The following is a 9,286-nucleotide window of genomic DNA, read 5'->3' on the forward strand; positions in this document are numbered from 1 at the left end:
CACTAAAAATCCTGTTTTTATGGATTTATTATTATTATTATTACACAGAGAAATCGCATTAACGTGATATATCAGATAACAAATCCACATGAGCCGTGATGAGGGTTCGAACTTGTGCACCGAGTATTACCGGACGCACTCTACTCAACCATAATAATAATAATAATATTAATTATTAATATGTTTCCCTATTCCTTTTCCTTCGTCGCCTATTATGTCCACTCCGACTCGTCCATTTTTTCCTCCATTCTCTAAGTAATGGACTATAGGTTCCATAGCTCAAGAATGGGTGAGGGGATGGGTTCCATATTGAATGAATTTGTTCCATTAGCGAAACACTGAGTTCCAAACCCAGTGTTTCGATATACGTTATATATAATAATAATAATAATAATAATACAATAATAATTTTTATTTAGGTAAGGTACATACATAAAGAGATTTTACAAAGTTTGTTGGCTTTATAGATAGAGCTAGTACATACAATGCCTAAAGCCACTATATACTTCTTACACATTTCAGTGCTCGATGCGCACTTGTCATAATGTTCAAAAAAGTTAACGAAAGGATGCTAAATGCTTCACTCATGTACAAACAAAAAAAACATAAATAATTCTCTTTAGAGCCAAATGACGTAACTTAACCTAAACTAGCTAAACCTAAACTAACTTAACCATACCTAAGAACAAATCCACAAGGGCCGTGACGAGGATTCGAACCTGCGTCCGGGAGCATCCCAGACACTGCCTTAATCGACTGTGTAACCTAGTTTAACCTAACCTAACTTAACCTCACTGAATGTTCCATTGGAGTTGGCTACACTTGGACGAGCGCAGTCTGAAGATTGGGTTGAGTATAGGAATGGTAGCCATGTTGGGTTTCACTATTTCATTTATTACAAACAAAACATGTGACTTTAAGGAAATGCCTCAATAGGCTTGACTCTTAATAATAAAAAAATAAACCTTACCTTACTAGGTCACATAAACAATCATTTAAAATGTGACCTAAAAACCTGTGAAATGATTTGTCATGTCTGGTCGAAAGAATAAATTTGATTGCAGAACGTTAAAAATATCCTTCTTGAGGTTATCTTGAGATGATTTCGGGGCTTTAGTGTCCCCGCGGCCCGGTCCTTGACCAGGCCTCCACCCCCCAGGAAGCAGCCCGTGACAGCTGACTAACACCCAGGTACCTATTTTACTGCTAGGTAACAGGGGCATAGGATGAAAGAAACTCTGCCCATTGTTTCTCCTACATACATCTCTAGCGAGGAATAGTTAAAAACGTTCCTGTTATTTTGCCTCGAACAAAACGTTCCTGTTATTTGAAGGTCAAGCACAACGTTTAAACGACCCAACAGGTTGTTCAGTTCAACAAGCGATTAATAAGCCTCCATAAGCACAAACACTTCGGCAGAGCTGGACGCTAATGGACTTCACACTTGCAGGACGAATAGCGGACGTCAGAAAAGAACTACCCTGGAGGGCTAGTAAGGGCACAACAATGCCTTATTGAGCAGCCACTGAACGTGCTTTTGTCTTGAATGTAGTTCAAAAGTAAAGTCAACTTTGTTTACAAACACCTCTCGATGTTTACATTTCTTATACATATATATATATATATATATATATATATATATATATATATATATATATATATATATATATATATATATATATATATATATATATATATATATATGTGTGTGTGTGTGTGTGTGTGTGTGTGTTCAATTTCCCCCCCAGCGAGACCCCTCACTTGCATATTAAAACTTTACTATCACAAAAGGTCTAATTAATAACAATACATTATCATGTAGGCGAGAGGATAAGTTGAACTTTTATTTGATATCTTACCCATTAAATTGTCTAATATGAAGACACAAGTGTGTGTGTGTGTTGCTGGTAACAGTGTCAGGTCCATGTGACCCTTAACCTCTCCCACCTCAGGTCACTGTGGGTCTAAAACCTGTACTTTGTGACGTTCATGGGTCTAAAACCTGTACTTTGTGACGTTCATGGGTCTAAAACCTGTACATTGTGACGGTCACGGGTCTAAAACCTGTACTTTGTGACGTTCATGGGTCTAAAACCTGTACATTGTGACGTTCATGGGTCTAAAACCTGTACATTGTGACGTTCATGGGTCTAAAACCTGTACTTTGTGACGGTCATGGGTCTAAAACCTGTACTTTGTGACGGTCATGGGTCTAAAACCTGTACATTGTGACGTTTATGGGTCTGAAACCTGTACTTTGTGACGTTCATGGGTCTAAAACCTGTACATTGTGATGTTCATGGGTCTAAAACCTGTACTTTGTGACGGTCATGGGTCTAAAACCTGTACATTGTGACGTCATGGGTCTAAAACCTGTACTTTGTGACGTCATGGGTCTAAAACCTGTACTTTGTGACTTCATGGGTCTAAAACCTGTACTTTGTGACGTCATGGTGACGTCACACACTAAGTCCATACCAAAAACAAATCACACATTTTTGTTAAGATTGGTCAGGAAAAGTAAGATTAGGTAAGATTTGATTAGGTGATTAGATTGAAAATTTGATTAGGTTAGATTTGGTTAGGATAGAATAACTTAGGCTGGATTGGGCTTAGGTTAGGTTAGGTTAGGTTAGGTGAGGTTAGGTTAGGTTAGGTGAGGTTTAGGTTACACAGTAGTAGTTTTAGTGTTAAAAATAGAATTAAAGTTTTTGAGCTGAACAATTTGTCCATGACAAGGGATTTAATAAGGCGTAAGGCAGCGTCTGGGATGCTCTCAGACGTAGGTTCGAATCCTCGTCACGGCCCTTGTGGAATTGTTCTTTTAAGTGGTTTAAATTTCTAGTTGCCATATTATTCTGGTGAGGGAGTTGAGTTTAAGACTTGAGAAATATGTTCCCTTACCACGTCATCGATATATGCAAGCCTAACTGAGCCCAAATTTAGCCTTAATAGAGTAAAAAAAATTGTATAACCATTGGTTACCATACCTTGAGTTGCTTCCGGGGCTTAGCGTCCCCGCGGCCCGGTTGTCGACCAGGCCTCCTGGTTGCTGGACTGATCAACCAGGCTGTTGGACGCGGCTGCTCGCAGCCTGACGTATTAGTAATTACAAAGATAGTGTATATTTTAAGTGCACATGATCTTATCAGTCTTCTGAACACCATTCAATCTCTTATACTTTCACTGATTGACTCATTCGCTTATAATTGCGTAATTCTTCAAACTACTGTTTTTTTTTTTCAAAAATGGTAAGTTAAGGATCCTCTGGTAGGTTAGGAGGGCAGGGAATCCTAATAAAGTTTCAAAACATCATGCAAAACGTTAATTAAAAATGTCCTCTCCTGTACCTATACATATTTCCCATCTTGTGATAATTTATATTATATTGTATATAATATAATTGTAATTTATATTGTCCTGTGAGTTTATTGTAATATCTCAATAATTTACCTGCATACTGATTTATTTATTGGCTTGCTTAATGTACATAATTTACCAATTAAACGATAAACTCGTTTATTCATTCAATTTTGTGAATAATGGGTTTATTTCCGCATCTATTTCCAAAGCATTTCTTCACACGTGTTATTAAAGGTCTCCTACACTTTCTCAAGCAGCTCGTAAAATGCACCTTTTTTCTTCCCCCTCTCCTCGTCATAACTGTAAGTGACAAATAAACACGCACGCAGCCCAACCGACACGTTAAAATACGGTCTTTGTGCCATTGGGGTTGAGAAACAGGTCCATTGATCAGGGTCGTGATGTCGATAAATATGGCAGCCTGGCGGGCTCACTTGATCTCAGCACTGTCATGGAAAAAAAAGCTTGATTTTCGTATTGGAGGAAAACTGTGCTTGTGTGTGTGTGTGTGTGTGTGGGAGGGTTTGTGTTTGTATGGGAATAGGTTTGTGTTGGGTTTGTGTTGATATTGTAGTTGGTATCAACACATAGGACTTGAAGATTTCTGTTGATCAGTGATACTAAGATCTTTATAGAATGCAAAGTCCTTCTGAGCCATCAGAGAAACCCCAGTCCTCCTTATTCATTCCAAATACTCTCCATCCATTCCCCAGTCCGTTATAATACATCCTCCCAGCTAATTCCCCAGCTTCCCCAAGACCTTCCCAGCAGGTCCCAACCCTCCCCAGCTTCCCCCAGCCCTTCCCAGGAGATCCCAGCCCTTCCCAGCTCTTCCCAGCAGGTCCCAGCCCTCCCCAGCTTCCCCCAGCCCTTCCCAGGAGATCCCAGCCCTTCCCAGCTTCCCCCAGCTCTTCCCAGCAGGTCCCAGCTCTCCTCAGCATCCTCCAGTCCTTCTCCGCCTTTCACAACCAAATTTTTCCAAAAGTATCTGCGCCGCTGAATCATTTTCATACATCCTGTATTGCATGATTATTGTACACACTCGGATTTCAGTCCACTGAACAAATAGAATTCATAGCTTATATTATACCAATTAAGAAACATAAATACACCATTGTATTCTCGTCTAGAAGAGCGTTTCTTCATTTCTCTGTACTCCTCAGTTTATCGATAATTTTCCATTTACCATTTGTGTGTAATTGGTGGTTCTCTCTAATGGGTTATTATTCGTAGTGACCTTTAAGGCTGTGGCACTTTGCAGAGCTATTCTGGGTCACTTTCACTGGCTATTGGGCTTTACAGACTGAAGGAATTATTGCTGTTTCGTTTCGCCTTTCTGGAGGTGATAACATTGTGGTGTTGTGTTGCTGGATTGTCTCTGTTATCGGTTATCTTGAGATGATTTTGGGGCTTAGCGTTCCCCGGGGCCCGGTCCTCGACCAGGCCTCCTTTTTATTACACACCCTGTAGGAAGCAGGTCGTAGCAGCTGTCTAACTCCCAGGTACCTATTTACTGCTAGGTAACAGAGGCATCAGGGGTGAAAGAAACTTTTTGCCCATTTGTCTCTGCCTCCATCGGGGATCGAACCCGGAAAATCAGGACTACGAATCCGAAGCGCGATCCACTCAGCTGTCAGGCGCCCTATTTCTTCGTGGTAATAAAGTTGTCTTGGTTGTCAAGTAATTAAGGTTGTAATTGCAGGCGATGAGTCACAATAACGTGGCTGAAGTATGTTGACCAGACCACACACTAGAAATTGAAGGGACGACGACGTTTCGGTCCGTCCTGGACCATTCTCAAGTCGATTGTGAGAGGTTGTAATTGTTGTCGTAGTTGTCTTGTGTTGTTGGTTTAATGATTGATAATATTAGTAATATAATCCTAATAAAGATTTTCTTTTTTTTCACACATTCAGGATTTATTGGTTGGCTTTCGGTTTGATTTTTTTTCCTATTTATTAAATTTCTATATGTTTGATTCTGTAATTTGACGGTCACGCTAATTGCCTGGCAGCGTCTATGTTCCCTACTGAGGTGTTTGTTGCTTGAAACAATATGTGCAATACTTGAAATAATCTCTTGTGTTTGCTAGTATTTGTTCCTTGTTTCTCTGTCTTTCCTTCCCCCTCTCCTCTCCATTCATCTCATTACTGTCCGTCACACCAACACTCCTTTGCTCTCTGTGTCTTGTTGAAGCCAAGGAGGCTTCAATCACCCACCTTAATCACCTGGGACTCGTTAGCGGTGATAGGCAAGGCCGAATTGTCTTGAGCTTTATCTATTTACCTTTAACATCAATGAGCATGTTTAAGGCTGAGAAAAATGTTTAGAACTGATGTTAGCTGCGGATAGTAAAGGCAAGGGAAGGGAGGTGGGTAGCTGGATAGAAGGGGGCTGTAGGGAGAGGAGGGAGAGGGAGTAGTGGGTAGGTAGTTGAAAAAGTGTCATGGGACAAAGAGGAAGAAAGGGTAGAAAGGGGTACGGGAGAGATGGAGAGGGAAGGGTAGAGGGGAATGGGGAAGAGGAGTAAGAGAGATTAAGAGGTTATCTGTTTGACGAAATACAAAACTTTAATCCGAGGGAGAATCTTTAATTTTTATGACAATAGATAAAGCTAAGAGAAAGAGAGAGCTTGATTCACAAGGCTCTCCTAATTCTTCACATTCTCTATCACACTGCTGTCAGGAAAAATGGATTAAGAAACATTAGACCACAACACAACCATTTACAAAGTTCTTTTTGTTCGAATGAAGAAATATTGAAGCTAGCCTCCTACTACTAGGAGAGAGAGAGAGAGAGAGAGAGAGAGAGAGAGAGAGAGAGAGAGAGAGAGAGAGAGAGAGAGAGAGAGAGAGAGAGAGAGAGAGAGAGAGAGAGAAAGAGAGAGTGTTGAGGGAAAAAAGAAAAAAAAATATTATTTTGCAATAAAAACAATTCAACAACAAGGTTTTAAAACAGTAAGAGACCTGTAAACTAATTTATCTTCATAAAACACAAACTAACTCTTAACTACTTCTACAGAATATATATATATATATATATATATATATATATATATATATATATATATATATATATATATATATATATATATATATTATATATATATATATATATATATATATATATATATATATATATATATATATATATATATATATATATATAGATATATATATATGGATCAATTGGAAATCAATATGAAAGAGAACATTTTAAGTGTGTGAGCTTAATGACGTAATAAGTCCCATTACAGAAGGCGTGCAAGGCGGGGAGCCTTGGTCTCCTCCAAACATTAATTGTTAACTAACCGACCCTTTCCAGCTCTCCCAGTTATCCCTCGACAACTCCGGGTCACAGTCTGGACATTTGACGCTTCCTTCACTACCTTCAAAACCCCTCTCGCAATTTTGTTCACCGTTTCACCCATATTTTATCGAATTTTACGATTTTTTCCTCCCCAAACTGTTTGATTTTGGACCTCATGCGGGAACTGGCATCTAAAAATGGGCTATAAAAACCTACAGCGCAACGCGGTTTTAGTGGGCCCACCAACCGGGTATCGTGATGATCCGGGGAGTTAATGAATGCAAACGCCGCGGACGGCATCAGCATTCCGTTTACGAGCCGAACGCCCGGGTCGAACTAAGATGAAGGAGAGGGGGAGAGGGAGGGGGAGAATAGGAACTTAAAATGCGTTGAAGATTTCCAATATCTTGAAGATGACTATTGCTCCATGGGTATGTATACTGTGGCTCGGGAGCATGTGTCATGTTATGCACTGTGGCTCGGACACATGTGTCACATAAATGCACTCGAGGTGACATGACGCAAAAAAAAACTACTTAATAGGACGCACACTTCCCATAGGTGTTGACGCAAGAGTGCTTCCCCCCCAAACACACACCGAGACTACAACGTTGGTACAACGTTCGAACAAGATTTAACACCACCTAACCAGTTATAACAACCAATATAGCAAGTTGTAACAACGTTCTAATACGTCATAAACACGTTAAGCCAAGATGTAACAACTTTATTACAAGTTGTAACAAGCGGAAAATAGAGACAGTTTCGGTTTGTGTTTCCAGGGTCACTACACACCTTGAGGCCTGGTCGAGGACCGGGCCACGGGGACACTGAAGCCCCGAAATCATCTCAAGATAACCTCAAGAAGAGTGTTGGCAGATACTCACCTGCTCGTCTAATTAGCTATTCATGCACTTAAATACACCTGAACGTCGTTCAACAAGTTACTTTTGGTCCTACAACGATCATTAAACCAATTAACTCTTGTCAATTACTCCTCTTCACAATGTAATTTTGTGATATTAAAAGGTCTTCTCCCTGAAGCCCCGAAGCAAGAACCACGAAACTTAACGATTTTAATAATGCCAATTCTATCCCAGGCCTATCCAAAAATATTGTAGGCCTAATCAGTTGAATTTATAATCTATAATAGGCCTTGAATAGTGCACATTTTAATAAAATTTAACCACCGTATCTTACGTTTTGACATAAATCCGTTTAGAATTAGAATTTAGAATCCGAATTTAGAATCTGAATCCGAATCCACCTAAGGGGATTCGGATTAAAGGGGATTTGTAGGTTTTTTTTTCGATTTTGGAGAGAAGCATTTCCCGCATGACACAATGAGGACTGTTATCTATGTGCGACATTTTAATGTGTTGTACATATGTTTCTCATGTATGTCACAGGTGTTGGGTGGGGATGTTGGCTCCAGACACCAGGTGATTGAGTGAGTCAAGGTGCGACCCGTGGGTCTTGTCTTGCAAGAAGATTGGTGCAAAACACACACACACACACACACACACACACACACACACACACACACACACACGGGCTGCTTCTTGGTAATGTGTGTATGTATGTATGTGTGCGTGCGCGCTTGTAATAAAGCAAAATGCAGGTAGTAGACATAAGAGGGGAAAAAAATAGATTAGTTTCAAAGATGGCATCCAAGAGCTAATACCTAGATTCCTTAGACACAAATAACAAACACAAACATTAAGTAACCACACACACACACACACACACACACACACACACACACACACATGCAAGCTGATGGAGAAGATTGTGCGAAAAAAACTAGTGGAGCATCTGGAGCGAAGGAACTTTGTAACACAGCATCAACATGGGTTCAGGGATGGCAGGTCCTGCCTCACAGGGTTACTTGAATTCTACGACCAGGCAACAAAAATAAGGCAAGAAAGAGAAGGGTGGGCAGACTGCATATTTTTGGATTGTCAGAAAGCCTTTGATACAGTACCACACAAGAGGCTAGTGCGAAAGTTGGAGATGCAGGCTGGAGTGAGAGGGAAGGTACTCCGGTGGATAGAGGAATACCTAAGCAACAGGAGACAACGAGTCTGTGTGAGGGGTGAGGCCTCAGATTGGCGAGACGTCACAAGTGGAGTCCCGCAGGGGTCAGTCCTTGGACCTATACTGTTTCTGGTATATGTAAATGATCTCCCAGAGGGTATAGATTCGTTCCTCTCAATGTTTGCCGACGATGCAAAAATTATGAGGAGGATTGAAACAGAGGATGATAGTAGGAGGCTACAAGATGACCTGGATAGACTGAGTGAATGGTCCAACAAATGGCTGTTGAAGTTCAACCCGAGTAAATGCAAAGTAATGAAACTAGGCAGTGGAAACAGGAGGCCAGGCACAGGATACAGAATAGGAGATGAAGTACTTAATGAAACAGACAGAGAGAAAGATCTAGGAGTTGATATCACACCAAACCTGTCTCCTGAAGCCCACATAAAGAGAATAACGTCTGCGGCATATGCGAGGCTGGCTAACATCAGAACGGCGTTCAGGAACCTGTGTAAGGAATCATTCAGAATCTTGTATACCACATATGTAAGACCAATCCTGGAGTATGCGGCCCCAG

Source organism: Procambarus clarkii, chromosome 25, assembly GCF_040958095.1.
Source record: "Procambarus clarkii isolate CNS0578487 chromosome 25, FALCON_Pclarkii_2.0, whole genome shotgun sequence".
Taxonomy (NCBI): domain Eukaryota; kingdom Metazoa; phylum Arthropoda; class Malacostraca; order Decapoda; family Cambaridae; genus Procambarus; species Procambarus clarkii.